We start from the raw sequence: 23,362 nt of genomic DNA on the forward strand, positions 1-23,362 counted from the left end.
ATGTAGCCTGACGACAAAGATGCTGCAGGCGGTCGGTCCAGAAGAGATGCGGTGGATCCAAGGATGGATCGGAGTTGTAGAAGACCTGTAAGCAGAGGGGGCAGTGTTCACAGTAACTAGCCAGTGACCGGCGTGGCACCAGGTAGGTACCAGGCGATGTCGGGTGCAAACAGGTGAAGATGTGTAGCTTGTCTCTGCAGCCACGTGGTCCCTGAAGGTCAACGACATGCAGGAGTCGGTTCACGAGCTGTCCCACGCAGGCTCTCGCTGTCGGCGATTCAAAAGAAGCAAACAAGCCTTGGCAAAAGCAGGAGTCGCAGGAATCAAAGCAAGCTTGTGGTTCTGACCAGCAAGGTCAGAGGGGCTGCTCCTTTGGAGGGCAGCAGGGGCCAGTCTGGAGCAACCAGACCAGCATTTTAGTTTTCAATTAGGTTTGCCAAATTGGCCACTAGCCAACGGGCCAGGGACGTCGAGTCGCAAAGTGCAGAGGGGCCCCACGCAGATCGTGGAGATGCTGGAGGGCTCACCTTTGGTGCAGATACTGCTCGGATGTTGGGCTTCTCAGGACCCAAAACACAACTCGGAGGGAGCCTCTGGTGTCGCGCTTGCAGCTTGTCGAGTGTCTTCCAAGATGTCTGGCTCCACGTGTCTCGTTGCCTCCACGGGTTCCTTCTTTGCAGGGACTGTGGATCGGGCTGTGAGAGGTCTGGAGGTCCAGTTCTTGTCGGGCTCTGGGCTTGGACTCCGGCAGGATGCGGCGGCAAAGCAGACGTCGATTCGCTGGATGGTGCTTGCGTTAGCAAGATGGTCACTCCCTGACCACAGGGGAGATTTCCTTCAGTCTTCTGTGCAGCAGAACGTCGGAGTTCCCGTCTTCTTTTTAGTTTCAAGTTGATTCCAGGATGTCTGAAGTCTTAGGACACAGCTCCTACCTTTAAGCGGATTCTAGGGGCCGGACTACCTGCTAGGTCCCTCCCTAAGGGTGGGACCAGGAAGGGGGGTGGTTACACCCCCAATCCTTTGTCCAGCTCGCCCCAGGTTCGGGGCTGGTGTGCCCCAGGACCAGTTTGAACTGGCATATGCACCGAGGCTCCTTGTGAGCCTCAGGCATGTCTGATTCTATTCAAGCCCTACCTGACAATACACAAAATCCTGTCTGGTGTGGTGCACGCACCTCCCCTGGCAGGAAACCCTTTGTCCTTGTCTCCCAAGCTGGAAGGACTCCCAGCAGCAGGAGGGCAGACTTGTGTCTGTGGTGGCAGCGTCCATTTTGTGGAGCTGAGGCTATGTCTGATTTTACCCGGGTTTCAGGTGCTGTACATGTCGTGTCCCTCTAGAAGGGTGGAATGCTAACCCCGTCGCCAGAACTGGCGAGGGGTTAGTATTCCAATTCGTATGACACCTTACTCGACATGTTTTGATAAAGCCAAACCAAAGATAGCATTTAACCGCGAGGTTCATAATGCACTTAAGAGTATATGGTATGACGATATCTGGAAACGGTAGAAGGAAGTTGTTCCGACCACTGCAGACCGGCTCAACTCATGCCAGAGCACCATCTCACATGGAACCAAGCACTCTGCCTTCAGGATTGTTAAGGCCTGCCATAGGAGTGACTTATAGGTTAACATGTGTCCCATTTAAGGTTAGGTATAGGTATACTACACCTAAGTAAGAGGTGGTTACACCAACTTACCCCAGCTGAGTGATCAGCCAGTTGTGTCAAATTGCTAGGCCAGGCCAGGGGTGGCATAATACATGCTTCAGCCCCTGGTAGGCCTTAGCTACACCAATGCCCTGGGTACCTAGTGTACACTGGTACAGGGGCTCACAGGGTGATCCAATTTCAATTGGTTATGCACCTAGAGTGCATAGTGTCAATTTAGTAGAGAGAACAGCAGGCTGGGGGTCTGATTAGCAGGCCCACAGCCTCAGTATGTCAAAAACCAGTGAAGCAAAAAGCAAAAATTTGGGGTGACCATAGGATAGCAGACCCTACTCTCCTACACACGGGTAGTGTCAAACACCCTCTATGAGAGGGAGACGTACACAAACACCCGCCGGATAACAAATAAACTTTAAAAACGTTATAGTAAGGGTCCCCGCCAGTACGGCTATTTCAGTGGTGGAGTTTAAGAAAACTTCACGACATCGGGATTTTTTTTAACGAAAATAACCAATAGCACGTTAGAAACTGCCCCAAAACACTAGGAAGATATACAACATGGATGAAATGGGTGAACAAAAATGCAAGCCAAGCCTCCCCACCCCCGCTATACATCCCTTTAAGCGCGTGGAAAAACCAAGCCGGGCACAAACCCCAACAGACTAGACACAGCTGGAAAAAAAAAATCGCACTTCCTAAACAAATATATATAGGGATTTTGTTTGTTTTAAAAGTTACTTGAAGGCTTCCAGAACTGAGATGGGGCAGCGAGGGCACCTGGCGGGAAGACTGAAACTACGCGCCTCGGGGGAACCTCCGCTTCGCTCAAGTACCCGGGGAATAAAAATAACATCTTTAGCCTGAAACACCCAGCCATCCTACCACGTGCCCGTTTATCCTCACTGTGGGCTTCTGCCCTCGCCCTGGTCTCAAGAACGGGATTCCCATGCTCAGCCCTCTCCTACACCTTCTCTCGCCCGGAGACTTATTTCTCAGCTCCAACGTGATACGCTTCTTCATATCCATCTTATTTTCGTATGAAAGACGCCGTATATACTGAAAATTCCAATATATATGGTGAAAGCATGTCGAAAAGTACCGTCGCCAATGACCTCCTCGGGACAGTTCTGCACGCTCCACTCACGCCAGCAGTCTCATCAATGGCCTCTTACAGTTTTGCGCCTCCATTATATGGCGCCCTCAGCCCCTTTCATCGACACCGCCTCTAGCCGAATACCATTGGCCACTCAGGGGCCAACGTGGCTACAATTGGTTATCCAACCTGTCTTTTGGCCTTCCGCCCGCCCTCAGGTGCCGTGAACCCCGTACGGAGAAAGGTCATTGGTAAACGGAGTGCGCGCAGTTAAATATGATTGGTTACCTTCAATATCTGTCAGACGGGGTGTGTGGGGTTGGCTTTTTTTTCTTTTTAAAAAGTACGCCACTGCGAGGGTTCTATTGTGTTTTTGGCGCCTTTATAACTCTCGTGACGATCTTAGATTTCGACGGCCTCGAAAGCATTCGCGTAATGAAGGCAAATACTGTATTTATACACTGGTTGAATTATAGTACTATCTTAAAAATGATAGAGTTATCACATCGTTAATACATGCCATCAAAGTCTTCTATACAGGGCTGGCACCTTTTTCAGTAGAAATACTATTCAATTCAACTGGAAACGCCAGCGACAAACCTCTGGAAGAGGGAAGGTGTAGGAGCGGCCTTTGAGCCGTGAACCTGGGCAGCGCAGAATGAGGCGGCATGTAGCGCCTCGTACTGAAAGGAGGCAGCAGGGGGAGGGAGTCGCCATGAAAACCACCGCCTTTCTCCAAGGTCAGCCAGAAATGCCTCGGAGAAACGCAGTGTTGTTTTCGGATTCGGGGGCGTGTTTTTCTTTCTCTCCTCTTGCCATTGGCTGGAGGAGAGAAAAACACGCCCAGCGAAAAGTAACGAAAAAACACGCCCCCGAATCCGAAAAGGACGGGGCTTGTTTTGCGAGACAAGCCTCTTCTCCAATGGCCAGCCAATTGAGAAGAGGAGAGAAGAGGGGCGGGTTCAAGCCCCTCTTCTCCAAGTCATTAAATCTCGCGAGCGAGACCTAAAAAGGCTTAGCACAGGGGGGGGGTGGGGGGGGGGGAAAGGCCTAGCAGCGAAGGGGTTAACAGGATGTTGAAAATACTAAAATGTAAACCATTGGTGACTTCATCGTTCCTAGGAAGCGGTGCTGTGCAACTTGCCTATTTCCTTGGATGCTGCCTGCTCTGAGGGTCCCACGGTTGAGCTATTAAGAGTCCCTGCCCGGTGAGCGGGACAAACAAATTTTATTTTGAGAGACTAGGTGCGGAGGACGGGACCAAATTGAAAGGTAACTTTGGCGATTAATGTTCCTGCTGGATAGAGATTACGTTTTATCTAGTGACTGTTTCCACTCATGCTAAAGTAGCGCTGCGGATTAAGATGGCTGCTGCAAAGAACTTGTACTTTTGGGTTCAGGGGTTATCAGGCAACAATAAAAATGTAAAGGTAACTTTGGCCATTAATCTTCCTGCTGGAGAGACATCAGAGTTTATCTAGTGGCTGTTCCCACTCATGCTAAAGTGAGGCAGAGGATTAAAATGCCTCCTGCAAAGAACATGATATTTCCATGCACTTCTGCCTCAAGGGGGTCTCTTGCACACTACATCAGCTCAGGTGTGCTTGAGGTAAATTGTAGGCAGGCTACCGGTGCTATCCCACAGACTCTCAGTGCTGCTTATTAAACTCGTATTTGCAAGATGACTTGCAGTTTGTGTTATAGTAAGGCGGGGCCGGCATCGGACACGCCGCATGTATGGCGGTCCTGCCGGCCCCCGATGACCACACAGGGGCGGGCCTGTCGCGCGCATGGGTGACGCGACAGGCGCGTCCCGCCAATCGTTGGTCTCGACGTTGTTGAGGCGTGACCCGGAAGTGATTGTAATCACTTCTGGGGCACGCATCGCAGCAAGGCTAGGCCGGTTAGAACCGGCCTGGCGCGAAGGGAATTTTTTAATAAAAGGCTGGGGAGCGGCGGCGTTTACCTCTTTGCTCGCCGCTCCCACAGCCTGCCGCCCCTTAAGGACAACAGCCTCGCTAGGAGGCTGTATTTTTTATTTCTTCTTCTTTGTTTTGTAGCTCGTTCGAGGACTTCAGCAGAGAGCAGAGTGGGGCCCAGTATTATCGCGATGAAGCGGTATTTCTCAGAAGATCGGTGCAGCGCCTGGTGGGGGTCGTTTGCTGCATCACCGGACGAGCGTGGAGGTTGCCTTTCTCGAGATCTGCGTGATGAGAGGAGCAGCTGGTTTTGGGCTCGGCGGCGGAGGAGGCGATCGAGCGCAGGAGGAACAGCTGTGTCGGTCGGCGGAGGTGCCCTTTTTTGTAATGATGGTGAGCATGCGCTTGGCTGGCGGCATAATTGGTCAATGGCGGGGGCCCTTGAATCAAGGGGAACGTAGCGGGCGTCACACGGGTGCAGGGGCTATAGAAGAGGCAGCATGCTCTGGCGCAACAATGTAGTGCTACGCTTTGATTTGAGGTATTTGGGCCGTGCTTCGAGTTTGCCATTCATCTGGTGTGGGAAGGATGTCTGCCTTTTCATTTTGAGCTCCTTTGTACTTTGTGGAAAAAGAAACGTGCACAAAGCTTTGTTATTTGCATAAAAGTCGGAGGATTACATGATTAATGTGATTTGAAGCCTGTTTTTCAAGAAACATAGGGGTGAGGATGGATCGGGCTCTCAGCGAGGAATTGTTTTATAGGACGGTGAAGCGTTTTATTTATCTTTGTTTCAGTCCAATGGTTTAGGACTTACAGGAACATTGTGAAAGTAAGAGTTCCACTGGCCTGTACGTGCACTCCCCACCATCCTCGTCAGAGATCTTATATTGTCACTCTGAACTGACGGCGAGGGGAGCAAGCATCAAAAGCAACTCCCTGGTCTGGGTGAAGCGCTCATGCTCAGATCTGGGCTTACTTGAGAGCTTTGGTGGCTAGAGCTGCCGATTTTTGGGGTTGGTAATCAGGGTTCGAGCTTCGGGGTAGCGTCCACATCCTGTGAGTATCGGCAAATCTCTCCGTGCATACTAACAAAAAATGCATGAACGTGTCCTTGTGTAACGTAACCGGTGCATATGTAAAGCGCACCAATACCTTCGGGTCGAGTTCGCGCTTTAAATATTGAAATTGAACCATATCCATCCATGCCTTACACAAGTTCGCTTAGGCTAAAACACAGTCACATCTTATGCTCCCTTGCGGAGCACAACTATGTTGGACATTATTTTGTATACCGGATTTCAAGCGCGACTCTACACTAAGCGCTCCCAATTTAAAGAATATATTCTCAATGTTCCTTGTGTAAAGGATACGGTGCAGTGATACGCGCTCTAGATCGACAGTCTATTGGCAAAGTTTTGCCTTGCTCAGACTGCATTGCCTCTTATAAGTAATATTACCTAACGATGTGTCGTCCTTTGTTCTAATGGCTCAGACGCCTTTCCCCTTGGTAAATGGTATTTAAAACTGGTTAGGGGGTACACCATAGTAGCGTATTTCTTTTGCTAAGCCTCCAGGAGATAAATACTCCTACATGATATTCCTCGGGGAGAGACTCGTTGCTGCATGCTACGTGGGGTCAGGCGGTGGGTTTCTAGTGGTACAGGTTGCGTCAAAGCCAGATATTAGGCACGGTTTATTGATGCTGAGTGATTTCGGAATCTATTACGCAAACGGAAAGGAAGGATCGAGGCTTTGATACTTATGAGGTTCTTCTGCACAGCAGACAAGAGTACTAATGCAGGTCTCAAAAAGTCAGGGTCATATGACTTGTTGCAGGCGTAAGATCAATTGGGAACGAATAAGGGTGGTACAGCCAAGTCTTCTGTACCATACGTACCATTTCTTGTTACCCTATTAATTTGTATAAATTATTTATAGTCGTTCCATATGAATGATGTAGGGGGTGGTAGTGGCATCTAGTGTATGTTTTTGGCCAGTAAGGACTCCTGGATATTCCTTGTATCCCCCACATGACGGCTGGGGGTGGTGGTAAGGCCTTTGTATGGTTGTCAGGGACTGTGTGCATCACTTCCTTGGGGCAGCAGTTACGCCTTCTACTTGTATATCTGCTTTGTGTTATGCCATGTCGTGCAGATTCACCTTTATATGGGTCTTGTGTACCGTCTGTCAAATTGAGCGTGAGTATTACCCTTGCGGCACTCAACTTTGCACTCCAGGTCCATTCTTTAATTAGTTGCGCGCGCGCATGTGGTGTATACCTCCGAGAGCACAAAGTACATGGTATGCATGTACTTATAACAGGGAGAACCATGGTAAGCGTTGGCATCAGCTTTAGCAGGCCCCAAGGTTTGCCAGCTTCATGACCAGCCCAAAACACACAAACGGAATATCCTGACAATGACATTGAACACATGTGATGCTGGGCGGATCGTGTAAGCTCCCACGCAAAAAAACAAGATATAAAGGGGTCCCCATGTAATACAATTAGTCCTTGGCTAAGCACTTTCATTTTAAGTCTAATGGCAATGTTCCTCAGGTAATGGAACTGGGACTATGTCAGGCGCTCCCGTTGGAAATACGATTTCAAAGTTTCTTGTAATACAACTGATGCTATGCTAGGCCCTCACAATACAGCTTCTGATTTCAATGCGTGTTTTAAAGTCCCAGTTTCGGGTCAGACTGTCATGCACTGTTAAATTGAATCTAGGTCAGGGTTCATATTACACAGGCAATATATTGTCCTGCGAGTTCACAGATCATAAAGCCAGCTTTGCAGGAGGGTCCGTATAGGCCTTATATGATCCACAGGGAGTGTGTGGCCAGATAGTGTTTTGCCCCCAGAATCATATGGTTGCTCAAGTGAGGCATCCACGACTAGATCTCGAGCCGCCTGGTGTAAAAGCCCTCATGCAGCCAGCGATCACATTTCCTACCTCTGAGAACTTGTCTGGTCTGTGCCTTAGCTGTATTCCATGGGATTGCAAACACAGTGATAGGATTAGATCCATCACTTTATCAATTTTGCTGTTAAACTCAGAGAATGCATTTTGATGCAAATATTGGAATTCGGTCTCCCGTATGGTTCTAATTAATTAGCAGCATTATGCTCAGATTCTGCCATTCCAGGAGCTGTAGTCATGCAAGAAACTTTAACTGTGCACGTCCGGTAGCACGACTAGTGCTATGCTGAGCGCTCTCAGCGGACAGTCTGATGTTAATGCACTTTGGGCTATCGAGAGAGCCTGATCACCTTGGTTCCCCTGGTCAAATCCGGCTCTCCTTTAGACCCCTGTCCCGCTCACATTCTCCGCCATATCTTTGTTTCCTGCCCTGACCCTCCCCTTCACCTTCTTAACAGCTCTCTTGCCCAAGGCATCGTTCCTAAACCCTTGAAATCGGCGGTAATTGTGCCCATCCTAAAAAAACCCGGGGCAGACCCCTCTGTCCCCGCCAATTTCCGTCCTATTTCCCTCCTACCATTCCTGGCCAAGTTGCTCGAGCGCCACGTCACCTGTGCTCTGAGCTCTTTTGTGGAGAATCATGGTGCTCTTGCCCCCCGTCAAGCCGGTTTCCGCCCTGCACACTCTACGGAGTCCGTTGTCCTGTCGGTCTTGGACACCCTTAGGGAGGGCATGGACACTAATCAGCACCAGGCCCTTGTACTCCTCGATCTCTCAGCCGCCTTCGATACGGTGGATCACACCATCCTTCTCTCCCGTGTCGGAGCGGCGGGGATCGGGGGGACTGCCCTGGTCTGGTTGTCCTCCTTCCTGAGTGACCGCACCCAGGCTGTTCGCCTGGGTGACTTCACGGCGGACGTCCGGAAAGTTCAGTGCGGGGTTCCCCAGGGTTCCTCTCTTTCTCCCCTCTTGTTTAATCTGTATATTGCCCCCTTAATCTTCTCGCTTCAACAGATGGAGGTCGGCGTATTCAATTATGCGGACGACCTCCAGCTTGTCTTCAATCTATCCTCTCCTTCCTCTGTTCTAAACTTTCAATCTGTTATGCTTCACATCAGGGACTGGATGAACCACAATCACCTTAAACTCAACCCAGACAAAACCGAGTTGGTGTTGACGGGTGGTTCATCCAGCCCCTGGTCCCCTCTCTTCTGGCCCCCTTCTCTTGGCCCCCCTCCTACCCCCCGCTTCCTCAGTCAAGACACTTGGTATAAAACTCAATTCTCAACTCACTCTGCACTCCCAGGTGAGCTCTGTGGTGTCCTCTTCTTTTCTTTCACTGCGCACTATACGCAGGGTGTCCCGTTTCTTCACTGTCTCTGCTCTAAAACTCATCATCTTGGCCATGGTGGTTTCCCGCCTGGATTATGGCAACGCCCTGTATGCCGGTATCCCCGCCTACAGCTTGCATCGCCTACAACAGGTCCAAAACCAGGCGGCCCGCCTGGTTTTCAAACTCCCCAAATTTCACCACTCTACCCCGCTCCTAAAATCACTTCACTGGCTCCCTGTGCGAGCCAGAATTCAGTTCAAGCTTGCCTCCATCACCTTCCGGGCCCGACACGGACTCGCACCTGCGTTTATCTCCTCCGAGATTGTTTCCTATGTCCCCACCAGGGTACTTCGTTCATCCTCCCAGTCCCTCCTCACCATCCCACGCTTCCGGAGAAAGAAGTGGGGAGGCTCCAAATTCGCTACCCTCGCCCCCACCCTCTGGAACTCCCTTCCCCTTGAACTCCGTACCATTTCTCTCTACCCACAATTCCGCAACCAACTTAAAACCTACCTGTTCACAAAATATTTCGATTAATAAACTTGCCTGTCCCCCCAGCTTTTTAATTTAGGATCCGGTTAGTATCAGCGCCAAGAAACCGCAGGTATACGTGCGCTTTATAAGAAATTTTAAATTCAAATTTGGGCTATGCTGGGCTTCATTGAAAAGTCTGATGTCAATGTTCTGCACAGTACTTTATTTGCTGAATAGACAACTAAGGGCAAAAGGTTTTGCGCTCCCATGATGGTGTGCTTGGGCCGCTTCACAGGGAATGCAAGTATGGATTCGGCATTTGTAGGTTAAATTGAGTTTGGGCTGCTTTACAAAAATGCAGGATACAGATGCCGTTTTTGTCAGTTACACATTCTTTCCACATTTAGTCCAATTTTGGGGGTATTACTGACTGGGGTAGTTACTGTTAGCATGAAGAGGTGGGCTGGTTCATCGGAATGCAAAAAGATCAAGGTTACATGCCCATGCGTCTATTATGGTCGCATTTTAAGTGCGTCAGCGGCAGGTCTTGACACCAATGGCCTGGCCGGGGCAATTTACTGCCACCAGAATGGCCAAACCATTGGCGTTTGTCGTACGAAATGTGACTTGCCTTTCAGTGGCTATTCACATCTAGATATTCCAAGCTGTCATGTGACAGCAACCCATTCCACGGTTTTGAGGTCAGTCTTGCGAAGCGCTGGCCCAGGTGAAGTCACCCAATGGTGGATTCCTATGATATCTTGCATTCTTTTTGTCTCACACATTGTATCACACTGTATCTTTTACAAAAACACTAATCATCTGTGTTTGATTTTCATTTATGTATGGCTGGATCCAGGACTGTTACATGGGAGGCGCTCCACACCGCAATGACTGCAAGATGTGGGCTGGCAAGGGGACCGAAAGATCCAGAACGGGAGATGCAAGCAGCGGATTCAAGGCTGATGGGCGATCAATGGAAGAGCTCAAGAGGTGCCAGCGTGCATGGGTGAGATGGTGCTGCCCATGCACTGTGTGGTTTGGATAGAAGTGTGTCAACCATTTGTTGTTGCCAGTCAGGGTATTTACCAGCACACTACTGTACAGGTGTAGGTGTCAACCATTTGTCATTGCCAGGTGTGGTAGTTTAGCAGTACGCAACTTCACAGGGTATGCCTGGCCAGCTCGACTGAACCCAGGTTTTTAAAGGCGGATCCGACACCCCGGGTCGGGAAAAGGTATTCTGCCTTTACGGCGCCTGTGCTCGCAGGTGCCATCGTAGGCGAGCTGTTGGGACGCTCCGCGGTAGGGGTAGAGGCTTGCGCAGACCCTATCCCAGAACATAGTGGTCCACTGTAGGTTTGTGTTCCATGATATGTTCATGGGGAATCTTGGGGGCCCGTAGGGGCCCTCCCGGTTTGCCTTCCAATGGGGCAATTTTCACCGACAAGGGGTATCTGTCTGGGGCATTGTGTCTATTGGGCACATCGCGCTGCTATCATTTGGGGCCGTTTAGTGGCTCCCAGACAATGTCACTTTCCCCTTAGCCAGTCAGCCCTCGCATTATTATCCTACATTCGGGGTGGGGATGACCGGGTACGCTTGGGTAATAAGGGGGCTGAGCACAACACTAATCACAGAAGTAGGTGGGTAGGCACGTCTATGCCCGGGTACATCCAGGCACGAGGATTTCAAAGATCCCCTAAGGGGAGGCTAACTAGGGCTCCACACCTCCAGACTTTAGAGTCGTGCTTCTTAAAGGACGGCATCCATCTGTCAAAGGTTAGGGATTTGTAATCGTTATGGAGGATCTTCTAGCCGATTTAGTTGGGTATAGGGGCAGGGCATGACCTTGCGGTGAGTTTTTTGGGGGGGCCTGATAGTCGGTCAACTATGCAGGCCTGTGGCGGTAAGGTCATGATTGGTGAGCAGTAAATTTAAGGTCCTTAGAGGGCGGCGCCATTCTTGAATGGCGTCGCCCAAGGGGGAGGGACAAGTGGTCTCTCATAGACCTCCAGGGGCAGTTACAGCCGGTTGGCTGGATGGGTGCGGGGGAGGGGGAGTCACGCTTTCCAGTAGGATGCTTGGCCACCCCGCACGTGCACAAGGGCGCAAGTAAATGGCGCATAACTGCAAGGGCCCCTTATGGAGAGAATTTACAGGACGTATGGGGGTGACCGGGGGGGGGGGGGGGGGGGGGAAGTACCCTCACGGGAAATGGGCCCTCTGCGCATGCGCACTCCGGTTGGAGGGCGGGCGGGCATAAGGGCGTACGGGGGCGACCTGCGGGGGAAGTACCCTCACGGTAAACGGGCCCCCTGCACATGCGCACTCCGTTGGACTGCGGGCATAATTTGATAAGGATCTGGCTCCAGTTAATGACCTTGCCGTAGGCTCAAGATAGGGATACGCAGAAAATGAAATGTTATTGTTATGATTATTGTTTATGTAATGTTTAGATTCGGATAGGAATATCTTTGTAGTAGAGATATGTTAAGGTTAGGAAAATTACACCTGTACCTATCCAAGTAATCAATGTAATGGTTTTCTGCGTATTGTTTAAATATTATAATTAAAATTGTTGATTTAATTTTATGTTAATAAATACTGCCGGGGGTTTACAACTCCCAAATCCAAAAATTAAAACCCTTGTGCTAGACGTGTTACTGTCTTAGTATTGATAAGGGAGGAGGGGGTCTCGGCTGTACCTGACCATACGGGGGCTATTAGTTTGCTGTACCTTAGCCTTCCATGTGGTGATGGTGGCAGTGGTGGGCGTGGCCCTGTGTTACGTACCTAGCGCAGTAACATCTGCAGCTCTAGACCAAAGCCCTCTGTGTTTACAAAGGCCCGCCTACAATCTCAGGATTCTGGGAAGAATGCTTCCTGCTGCTGTGGGGGGAACTGAAGGGTGAAGCTCAGGCTGAGTGGATAGAACGCGCGAACGTGGGCTGTGAAAAGAGAGTTTACTGGCGCGTTTGGTTGAGTCTTTTTGTTAGCTATTATTGTGGCTTTTCTCATGTATTGACTTGGGCGGTTACATGCATTTTCGCCTATTGGCTCCCTTATTATTCTGTGTGCTGGGCTTAGGTTGCGTTTTATTTAATATCTGTGCTATTTTTTGTACCCTAAATGAAAATGAAGAAAAATGGATATATAATTAAGAAAAATATATTTTTGATAAATAAATGAAACAAAAAAAATCTTTTATAAATTTACTTTTGGTCTGTGGGTGTACTTAATCCAATGGACGTGTTGCCAAAATTTGATGTACTAGTGTGAGGGAAGTTTTGTTTTTTGATGCCAGCTGGGGTCACCGGCAGCCATTTTTACGAGAGCAAAAGCCCACAAAACAGAAAAGTGAACGAAGAGAAGACTGAGAAACCGTCAGAAAAGGAGAAAGCAGAAACCTACAAGAGTGAGATGAAGAACAAGAAGTGACTGGTGGTGGATTAAAGAGGCATCCTGTGGATTCAAGAGTGAGATAAAGAACAAGAAGTGACTGGTGGTGGATTAAAGAGGCATCCTGTGGATTCAAGAGTGAGATAAAGAACAAGAAGTGACTGGTGGTGGATTAAAGAGGCATCCTGTGGATTCAAGAGTGAGATAAAGAACAAGAAGTGACTGGTGGTGGATTAAAGAGGCATCAGGTGGATTTAGGCCTATGCAGCTTTGGTACTTAACACATCAACATTCAGTTGCACCGTCCGCGGGCTCCTGAGCCGAACCCGAGACACCGGCACTTATTCTTTCATAAGTTAGGCCCCGGGTGGATACAAAAGCGGGTGGCGGCTACGTGGATGGGAGCCATTCCATAGCAGGATGGATGCAAATTCTGTTGCATCGATGAATACGTGCTAGAGATATTGATGCTTGGCTATAGGTAGATGGAAATGTACCTGAATAGGGTGGATGGATGTATAGGTGCGGGTACTTGTGTGTGGGGGGGTGCACGAATGTTCAGATAGAAGAATAACTATGAGTGCCTCTGAGGCCAAGTGTGAGTACAAGGGTGGATGAACTGATGACTTGGTGTGTAAGTGGACGCTAAAAAGAATGCTTAGGTGTTGTTGTATGTAATTAGAACAAGCATTCCAATTACAGCAATCTGTTAATGAACAATTAGTGTTTTATGAACAAGAATTCTAAATGTGATCTGACGCTGTGATTGACAAACACAAGCACAGCCATCTTGTGGCACATATTATTACATTCAAAGCAGCTGTTTCTTGGACATTCATAATAATTATAAATAAATTCCCTTCGTATCTAAGTAAGCAGTGTATGGTTCCATTTGATTTTTTATTGCCGATATATTATCTCACCGAGTTGCACTCTGATTAGAATTAAATGTACAGCATCGCTGCCAGGTATGAAGGATGAGCGACAAGGATCAAATGAGTTCCTTGGGAAACTCTGTGACTTCCATACACACATCACCCAGGTTGCCTCGAGGAATATAGACTAGATCTGAGTGTTATCATGCAATAAGATGAAGAAACTAATCAGCCCTTTAAAGCAGGCAGAGAAGAAAGCGATAACATTGCTGCATGTAATAAAGGTAATGTGTGAAGCTAATTTAATAATGACAAAAAGTGACACTATAAGTCCCACTAGTAGTAATGCTGCTGAAATAAAATAAAGGGACTGAAAGAAGGTCCCAGGGATGACATGGGTTCAAAGGACAGTGATGGCTCCAAAGTGAGCAGGACAGACGGCTCTGGTAGCTCTCGACTGTCACCAGTGTCTCTGTGGTTATACATTGTAATCAGGGCCTATTTAAAGCCTCCTGCAGGCGTGCTTGTGCACAATAGTGCGGATGGTCTTTGTTTTAGTAATACATGCCCATTTAGTCACCCTGTATGCTGGGGTCCTCCTTTCGCTACCACCCTTCTGCTGTTTAGTGAGCCTGCCAGGCTGCATGGACGTACCATCTGCGATTACTTAACGACTGATGGTCCATATCAGGAGGCAGGTTGCAGCGACTTTAGCCCTCGAGTTCAAGAGGGCTGGAAAAGGGTGAGTTATTTACAGGGTGAAGTAAATATCTCAAATTCAGAAATCGCCTCTTGAAAATGAGGAATTACATGCAATCGTTTATAATATTTGTGCCATATTTCGCATACATCTGAATAAATTTCACGGTTCTCTAAAGGTAAATTTTACTAAGTTTGATCTGCCAAGATTTAGCAAGAGAAAGTTGCAGGTTGAGGTGTTATCCATGAAGCTTGACACTCCAATCATTGCACAAACAGGAATTTACCACCCACTCGGGGCCAGCCCCTACGTGTTTTGCTCTCTCGTGCTCCAGTTATTTCAAGGTGAACTTATACAATTAACAAACCACACCGTACCCCAGATGACCAAAACCTCCTCTTCAGTGCCCAAACTCCACACCCAGTCCTCCATGCTTTCCGATGCAATTGCCTAACCCGTTCGGCCACAAACTATGCACGGGGCTGGCAGTGCCCAAGAGAGGAGTAGATACCACAACCCTAAACCCTGCACATGATATACATGAATAACAGCGAGTGGCTCCCTTTACTTCAGCATGCCCTGTAATATTTCAAGAAACAATTTTGGACACACACTATTATCTGTAAAACTACAGCAGTCTGCTAAACATACTTTTATGTTCCTGTTCAGAATTTAATTTGAACTTCAAAATAGAGGAAGGGGAAAATAAGTGTTTGCACAATTTAATTTTAGATGTGAAGGAATGGGCCGTGTTGCATTCTTGCATAGTGCCGCCCTATATTGTACAAAATGTGTCTTAAGAGAGTAAAGGAAAGCATGTGACTGGCGAGTCAACGCTCAGTGCAGGTGAGCGCCTACTGCCTCTTTTAGTACTGCAACCATCTCACCTGCCACCGGAAGATGACTGCGGGCTCGAAAGCTGTACACTGCCCAAGCCCACTCTCAACTAAGACTAACCACAAAGAACATCAGACTAGGCGATCATGTCTCGAGGCCACAGTAAACATGAACAGCACATCTTAAGTCTCCATTCACATGTACACAAGGGTGCCACTGAAAGGACCTCCGTAGAACAAGCATCACTACAAACATGCCCCATTCCCCGTAAAGTAGCCTGTTGCGTGCGCATGTGACACAGACCAAGTTGTAGAATCGTGAGACAAAGAGATGGCTACGCCCAGTATCAAAGTCGGCAGCTATGGCGCCAAAAAGCTCTTCAACGCCTCGTCAGGGGTATTAAGCGCAATATAAATGCAGTTATAATTACATCCTGACCTCCAAATTCAATCTTTCCAGCATGCCGAGAGGCTAAAGTATATTTTTTGCAAGTACCTTAACTCTGCAATCGCACCATCCGTCACTGCTTTTGATGTAACTTCAAGGAGACTCATTTTTCCGTTTTCTATAATGCAAACTTGGAGCAGTTAACATGAGCACCAGTTACATCACACATTTGTTGAATCACAGGATATTGAGCCGACGTCAGGCTCGAACCTGCTTTCTCAGCTCGGAAGCGCGTAGCTCTAGCCTTACCCCACAGCCTCATGCATACATGGTGCAAACTCAACGGGGATGGGTTCAAACTTAATGGAGATGGGTTCGTAAAAGCACGTCATCATTTTGTTCTAAATAGGCAAGGGGAGATTAAGGCTACATGATAAAGATACCACCATAGTCCCCGAACTGGAAAACATTAGACCGAAAGCTCAATTACCAAACGAAACTCAAAGATGAGACTGTACTCTTTTCAAGCCAATGCCACTGCATTTTGGGCCTCGCAGTTTTACATTCACGGTTTCAAGCCTACGCATGCAATGTGCCGTTAGCAAAATAACCCAAACAAATTGAATAGGAATCACTTTTACGTGGCTACACAATGGTAGCCCCCCCAACACCTTCATCTACCGAGCTCAACCATGTTGAATGAAGTCCCTTGCAGAGTGTTAAACAAGCATTGACAATGCAATAGGTCTCGCAACTGCGAATTTTTAAGCTATTGGTATTGTAAATGGCAATGCCTTTTATAAAAAAATTGAAAGCCATTGTTTTTTGCAATACCAAAAGCAACACTTATTGCAGAGCGCGGTGTCTGTGAAGCGGGCGCCACGCTCAATAAAGTTAAACGAGTTTGAGCTATTGACATTGCAAATAACAATGCCTTTTATTTGTGTTCTCGTTATTAAAACATAGATAAAAGGCATTGTCATTCATAATGCAAATAGCTCAAACTCAGAGTGTAGGCTTCGCAGGAGCAGTAGTTTTCATACCTCTTCCAGAGAAAAGTTGCTGTATGAGGACCAGAAGCAAGGGGGTGCAAATGCCATCTAAGAAAGAAGTCTGTGGATGGTCATTAAACCAGAAGTGCAAACGCTGGAAAGTGTTCAAGTTGCGTTCGGATTTTGCTGAAGATGTAATTTAGTCGCGAACCGTAAGATCGAATTTACTACACTCAAGCTTGAAACCCTCGTTTGCCGTCTCCAAGAAACTTTAAAAACACCCTAGTAGCGCAAACAATTTCTTTCAGCTAAAGACGCACCACATAAATATAAAAGAATGCAATATGTGGACATTTTCACCGCGAACTGAAACTGCACATTTAGTTCCAGAGGTGTGATTACTACCAGCGCCTGGTTTAATTTAACTGCACTTCTGTATGCATTAACACCACTGTGACCAAATGAAAGCTTGCAAAGTGACAACTACTTTGAGTTGTGTGGTGCACGTGCCAGAGGAAGGCCATGAACACTGCTCATGTGTGGAGAGAGCAACATGCCCCCAAATACCGATTTGTATATTCACACTCCAAAGTAAATGTATATCCAAAGGAAAAACGCGATCTTTTGTCAATATAAGAGAAGTTAAAACCCGTCAACGGCCGATTTGCTTCCATTAAACAGACTAGACCCCAAATAAGTTAGTGTGGAAGCAGGACCGCTGTGCTAAATTATTGTCCTAAATGCAAGTTGAGTGAACTATGTAAAAGGCATCCCTGCGCATTAGAAGAATGAGCTCATCGATCCCACAGACGATGACACCACACCCAATCGCCCTCTCTACAACGTAAATCGTGCTTCACCCACACACAACCGCCCAGTCTTGGGGTCTCAGCTGTGCATTCCCTCTCTGCAAATCCACCGCCTGTGTACCCTCTCTCACCTCATTAATGTAAGGCGCAGATTATTTCCCTATGCATGCAGGACTGCAGCTATCAGCATATGGTGACACAAGTGGGTGTAACTGTCGCACCTAACAGGGGACAGCTGGAGGGTCCCGAGGCCACACATGCCCTTAACATGACACAAACCAATGTGAGAAGAGACAAACATGCCTTTCCCTTTGGGATCTATGGCTGGCAGCTTCCTCTCACAGCAAACCGTCCATTTCCCACCGAATGGAGTTTCCGTCCTCTCCCGTTCACGTCCAGTCATTAACCATTATTATCAGCCCTTGGCTAATTTGAAAGTATTTTTCACTGTCACTGGACCACTGCCAGCCTTTCCCATAACGAGGCGGGCAGGGGATACACCGATTAAGGGAAATACTAACCTGCAGCTCTTGGTCTAAAGCTTAATCAGCTCGAAGACCCATTTGTTTGTCAAATGAATACCGAAGAACGTTGAGCCTTGTCAGGAGGCTGCGCGCGGCACAGGAAGGGGGCATGTGCGTGAGCTTTGTGATTAGGAGAACGTTAGCGCAGGCCCAGAATAATTCAGCACAGTTCTTCATCTCCGAAAGTAAATGCCACACGTAGTGCAATCAACCGTGATTTGACAAAAATGCTGTGCCTCAATCAGGAGATTTTGAAGTAAGTATTAGAGGCCCCGTTGATTCTAAAATACGCTGAAAATCAGCGTGAAATTTAAAGAATCGGTAAGGAAGTCTAAACATAATCGGCTGCGTGAAGGAAACACCTGGGGATAGTGCTCGCGTGGCGTTGCAGCCCCGCCCGTTGACGTGACGTGTTTTTAGTTAGACTGGAATGGTTACTAAAGGGAAGAGAGATTGATGAGCCTGGATAGCATCGCGCTTTCACTTTAACAATAGCTTCCGCCCCACACAGCACTTGTGGGGTCGGCCGGCAGCTATTGTTATAGTTAAAGCGCAATGCTAAAATAAACACGCGCCGCCATTGCCAAAGCAAAGCCCCTAATGGAAAATCAAGCGTGCGAGTGAGAAAAGAGCACGTGCAGCAAAATAATTAAAAACAAACAAGCATGCGAGTGAAAAAAGAGCACGCGCAGCAAATTCATTAAATAAACAAGCGTGCGAGTGGAAAAAACAACACATCGGAAACATGATCCGTAACTACACGCCTCCTAAAGATAAGAAATAGCTTCACGACAGCCGTGAAGCTAACGACCCAGTCCGGATGGGTCGTCCAAAAGTGAGACAGGGCGGTAACCAAGAAGCAAATTTTTCAATGGGAAGCCAGTGTTTACCATAAATACTGACGCGACCCAATGACCATGATGGGAGGGGCTTCAAGTACCCTTCTGAAATCTATCTCACAATATGTCTTGCAGAGCGAGCAGCGCATGCACGCTGCAATGCTAGGTGAGACCTAAAAACCCGAGACCTGTGTTATTTGCTGGGGTCACCAGGGCTGGAACTTGTACAATCCACTAAATGGAGAAACTCACGGAAAAGGTTCCACAAACCCCCTAAGGTTCCACAAACCCCCTTTCCACTCCAGAACACCCCGGGATTCCTCAGACACACAGGGGCTGCGTCGGTAAACTCCCTCGCAGAGGACAGACTGTCTTGCAAGGGGCAGTGGTTTGTGTGCATGCAGCGCTCAGGGCTTTTCTCACTTCTGTAGCCGACTTTGTGTGCGAGAAGTGATTACGGCTCATGAAGAAGCGTGAAGACCAGCCCCTCTCCGCTGCCAGAATAAAAACCAGCTAAAGCAGCCCACGTCGAGAAACTCATTAAAGAAAAGACTACTCACGGACTTAAAAACACGTACCATGTAACAACCGAAGTAAAGGGGCCAGTAGCCATGGGAGGTTGCAATTGAAGACAAGGCGGCACTAAGGAGGGACTAACAAGCCTATTTACCATTTAGAAGCCAGCATTTAGGACAGACAATGACAGAAGCCACTGACAAATATGGGCGGAGAGTGGGTGGGGCTTCTCCTCCATACTCCAGGACAACAAGTGCTGGAGCAGAGTTTTCTGTTGAAAATTTATTGAGTTTTAAGCTCCAGTTTTGTTCATATGTTATGATTAAAATTACTAATTTATAATCACTAATTATTAGTTTTGTTAAAAGTCTTGATTAACCAACATTACTAATGAGAGAAACTACACGTGGGAATGCATTTATGTTGCTTAATAATATGTGCAACTTAATTAAATGAGTGTCGCAAAAGTGCTATTTGTTTCGTGTTTGCGCTTTTATATTAACGTGCTATAATGCTTCTTTGTGTTGCAGACGGCTGGGTAATTACATACACATAAGGGTATTAGTGGGGACTAACACTGTATAATCATCATGATGTGGTAACGTTGTTTTGTGTTTCTTTTAATTAAGATGGTCCGTTTTGGCCTAAACCAAGATGGCTGCTGTTTACAGCCTGCGCTCGAGTGATTACATTTTGACGAGAGGCCTTGCTGAACATGGTTGGAAGTCACCTGACCACAGCCTCTGTCTGATTTCAAAGTTTCCGTGAGGACTGCAGCTCCGGGCATGCTTCCAATTGCCCTTGGAAAAGAATAAAGCCACAATGAACTACGATAAACCTGTGGTGGCTTCGCTATGGTACCAAGGAAGAGCATTCATAAATGTATCGCTTGCAAACTCGAGTTTCCTTCTTCCGTGTTTTTATTTTTGTGATTTTCTTCTGAGCGGAGGTTTTCTAAATGTTACCAAGCGACATCCTTCCCTGCTCGCTCTGCTCAGCGGCTCAACGGACATTCAGAGTTTATTTGTTACATTTATTTTGCTAGTTTTGTTATAAATATTACTAGACTAGAGAAGGTCTGTGGCCTTTGCATTCCGATTTTTCACTTCTTCCTGAACCTATGTTCGTGAGGATCGATGCTGATGCTGAGGACGGCAGCTCGAGAGAATTTACTGAGAGACCTGTCCTGACCCATTTAGTTAGAATAGGTAACTATGAGAATAATGATCTTGCAATTGATTGACTTTCATTGAACTAATTTAGATAAATAATGATCTTTGTTTGATTATCAGTGTCGGGTGGTTATTTCTTTGTCATTTATTGAGTTACAAATGTATTTCCTATGTTTAAAATTATGACTCAGGACAATGTCTTTATGGTCGCATTGACCTCGCTTAGATGCAGATTGGTTTAGGTTTCTCTCCTATATTCAGTGTGGATAGAGTAATAGTATGAATTTCAGTGTGATGGGCCCTAGCGTATGATGAGTGTATGTGCGTGTGACTGTGGATTTACTCTGTCCGTGGAAGTAGGGAGAATTTATATGCGCCGATCTGCAGCAGTTTCCCGGTAGCAGTATGATGGTTTTAGATTGTCTTGATCTGATAGATTGCTTGTACATAGGCTTTTGATTCATTGATTTATTGATTGATGTTGGTATATGTACTAATACTATATGTTGAGGTTGTCGTGTTGAGTTTTATGTAGTGTGTACGGCTTCTGGAACTTGGGAGCTGGTGACGGTTCCGTAGTAGGGCAGAGGGAAGTGAGCACTGCTCTCGGGTAAGACGGGATTGTTGGAATTACCTGTACGTATGCAGGAAAAACGTGTGACAATTGAAGTTGCGCATCACATTGTCTGGGTTCGGAATCAGTGACATCGTCGTGTGTTACTAATAGGAACATGTTTCCGGTATAAAAGGAGTGTGTATGGTAGCGAAGGTTATCTGTGAAACTCTGGTCTTAAGTCCCAGGGATCCGTAAGGTTTGCTGTTAAAGCTTTCTGCTGGAGTAGTAATAGGTATTCTCTGAGCTTGTCTGAAGGACTGGGCAGAGGTAAGCGCTGCTTGGTTAAGGTGTGTTATAATTCTGTAGTGGGACAGATTGTTCGCTGTTCTCGGGAAAGGCAGGATTCTGTGTGGGTGTGCTACATTTTTCTGGTATGAAAGTGTGTGAATGTATGAGCATTTAATTGATTGTGAGACTCTTTGGAGCAGTCCTAGAGGAAACAGTTAATGGATGCATGTTAGAAGGACAGAGTAGAGGGATGTGCTACTGTGTCAACGAAAGTAATAATTCTGTAGTAGAGCAGAGGTAAGCGCTGTTCTAGAGAGGAGCGGGATTCTTGCGAGAAAGAATTTCCTTTACTATTCTGTGGTTAGCGAAACAGACAATGGAGATGTTTATATGTTGTAACTAATAGATTTTGTGGAATCTGAAACGAAGTCTACTGAAAAGGCTTTTGTAAAGGAGGGGTAGACGAGGGACAGGAGACAGAGCAGAAGCGTCTGCAGCAGTGACGTCAGGGAGTCAGAGACAGACCGCGCTCTGATTGGACAGTGGATTAGAACAGTGCTCGCGCTGTGATTGGTGTGTTGGTGTGAGCCGCGCAGTGATTGGAAGGAGTACAGGGTGACGTAGACGCTTCAGGATTGGTGCGTTGGTGTGAGTCGCGCTGTTATTGGACAAAAGATCGTACAGTTGCGGAAGGGACTAGAGAATAGTGGTAAACGCGAAAATGTATTATCAACCAGAGGAAAAGAAGAAGAAATCCTTGTTTGGTAAAATTAAAAGGTGGTTTGACAAGGATAAAAACATAATAACTAGAGAAGGTGAATTGCTACCTCCGACGAGAACTCCTGCATCCTTCATGGTTGCGAAATATGGGTATCATACCTGTATATGGTTAGATAACTGGGCTAAGTACACTAAGGAGGATGGTGTTTTAGCGTTCCCGGAACATGGTTCATTTAATTTGGCCGTGTTGAGAAATTTACGGGGAAAAATGATGTGTCTAGAGCCTGGACCAAGGCCGACACAGTTCGAGGCGTTGGTGGAATGGGAAGATGAGGTGCATGAGCGAGAAAAGCAGAGGAGTGGAGGCAATTATAGGTACCTTTTTGGGAGGAAATATGATCGTGAAACTCATCATGATCGAATGAGGAGATGGCAAGATGCTAGTATGTCAGAGGGATTATATCCTATGAGAACTGTTGATGAGAAGGAAGAGAGGAAGGGTACAGAAAAGGTGCCTGATGCAGAAGTAAGAAGGTATGGGGCTAATAATTAGGAGGATGAGGTCTTGGATGATATGATTTACAAGAGACCACCTCCATATAGACCAGAACCAGAAGAGAGCACGCCAGTTGCTACTCCAATAAGAGATACTTTGCGAATTGTGAAAACTGAGGCTGTGACACCGGATTTGAAAAGTGGTAGCTCTTTCATGGAAAGGGAGAGAGAGAGAGAGAGAGCGAGAGAGAGAGAATCGAGTCAGTGACGAGAAAACAAGAGAATTAGCCAGAACCACATCTGAGCTGACTGAGAAAATTAGAGAGCTGACGAAAAATCTAGAAGCTGTTACAGTGCCTGTAACCATAGGTCCGGTTGTACCTATTTTTGATAAACAAAGAATGGGTGAAAATGGTTTGACAGTTCCCTATGTTGGAAATGGTTTGGTTGGTTCTTGTTCTTTGGAGGAATCGGGAATGAGAACGGGAGGAAATAATTTGAGACAGTCGAGACATGACATATGTAGTGGGGGATCAGATGTACAGTCTAATTCAGGATTGAATACTGGTTGTTTGGGAGGAACAATTTTGGAACCACAGAGGATGGCAGAACAAGTAAGTGCAGTGAAAAAGTCTACAGAAATAACGGCTGAAGATTTGAATGATTGGTTTAAAGTTCTTCAAAAGAAGGATAAAGATTCACAGGCAATTGATGTAGCCAGGTTGCGCATAGAATTGGAGGAGCTTATTGCAGGAACAATTCCTACAGATATACTGAAAAACCATCATGATGGAGAGTTGTTATTCATGTGCAAGAGTATCACCTGGAGGGCTAAGAGTAC

The 23,362-nt window shown here is 47.0% G+C and overlaps 1 long non-coding RNA gene and 1 pseudogene across 3 annotated transcripts in view; one reads left to right on the top strand and one right to left on the bottom strand.

The window, feature by feature from the left end:
- The window catches only part of LOC146868832 (uncharacterized), a 136,612-nt gene extending 116,032 nt beyond the window's left edge, over positions 1 to 20,580 (top strand). For both annotated transcript variants that reach the window (XR_014965095.1, XR_014965101.1), the window contains exons 3-5: positions 4,820 to 5,071; positions 10,269 to 10,418; positions 19,920 to 20,580. This is a non-coding gene — a long non-coding RNA (uncharacterized LOC146868832). The remainder of the gene's footprint in view (positions 1 to 4,819; positions 5,072 to 10,268; positions 10,419 to 19,919) is intronic.
- Positions 1 to 23,362, bottom strand: part of LOC146868831 (histo-blood group ABO system transferase-like) — a 791,676-nt pseudogene that overhangs the window by 473,724 nt on the left and 294,590 nt on the right. The window lies entirely within an intron of this gene.

Source organism: Triturus cristatus, chromosome 1_2 (assembly GCF_964204655.1).
Source record: "Triturus cristatus chromosome 1_2, aTriCri1.1, whole genome shotgun sequence".
In the NCBI taxonomy this organism is placed as follows: domain Eukaryota; kingdom Metazoa; phylum Chordata; class Amphibia; order Caudata; family Salamandridae; genus Triturus; species Triturus cristatus.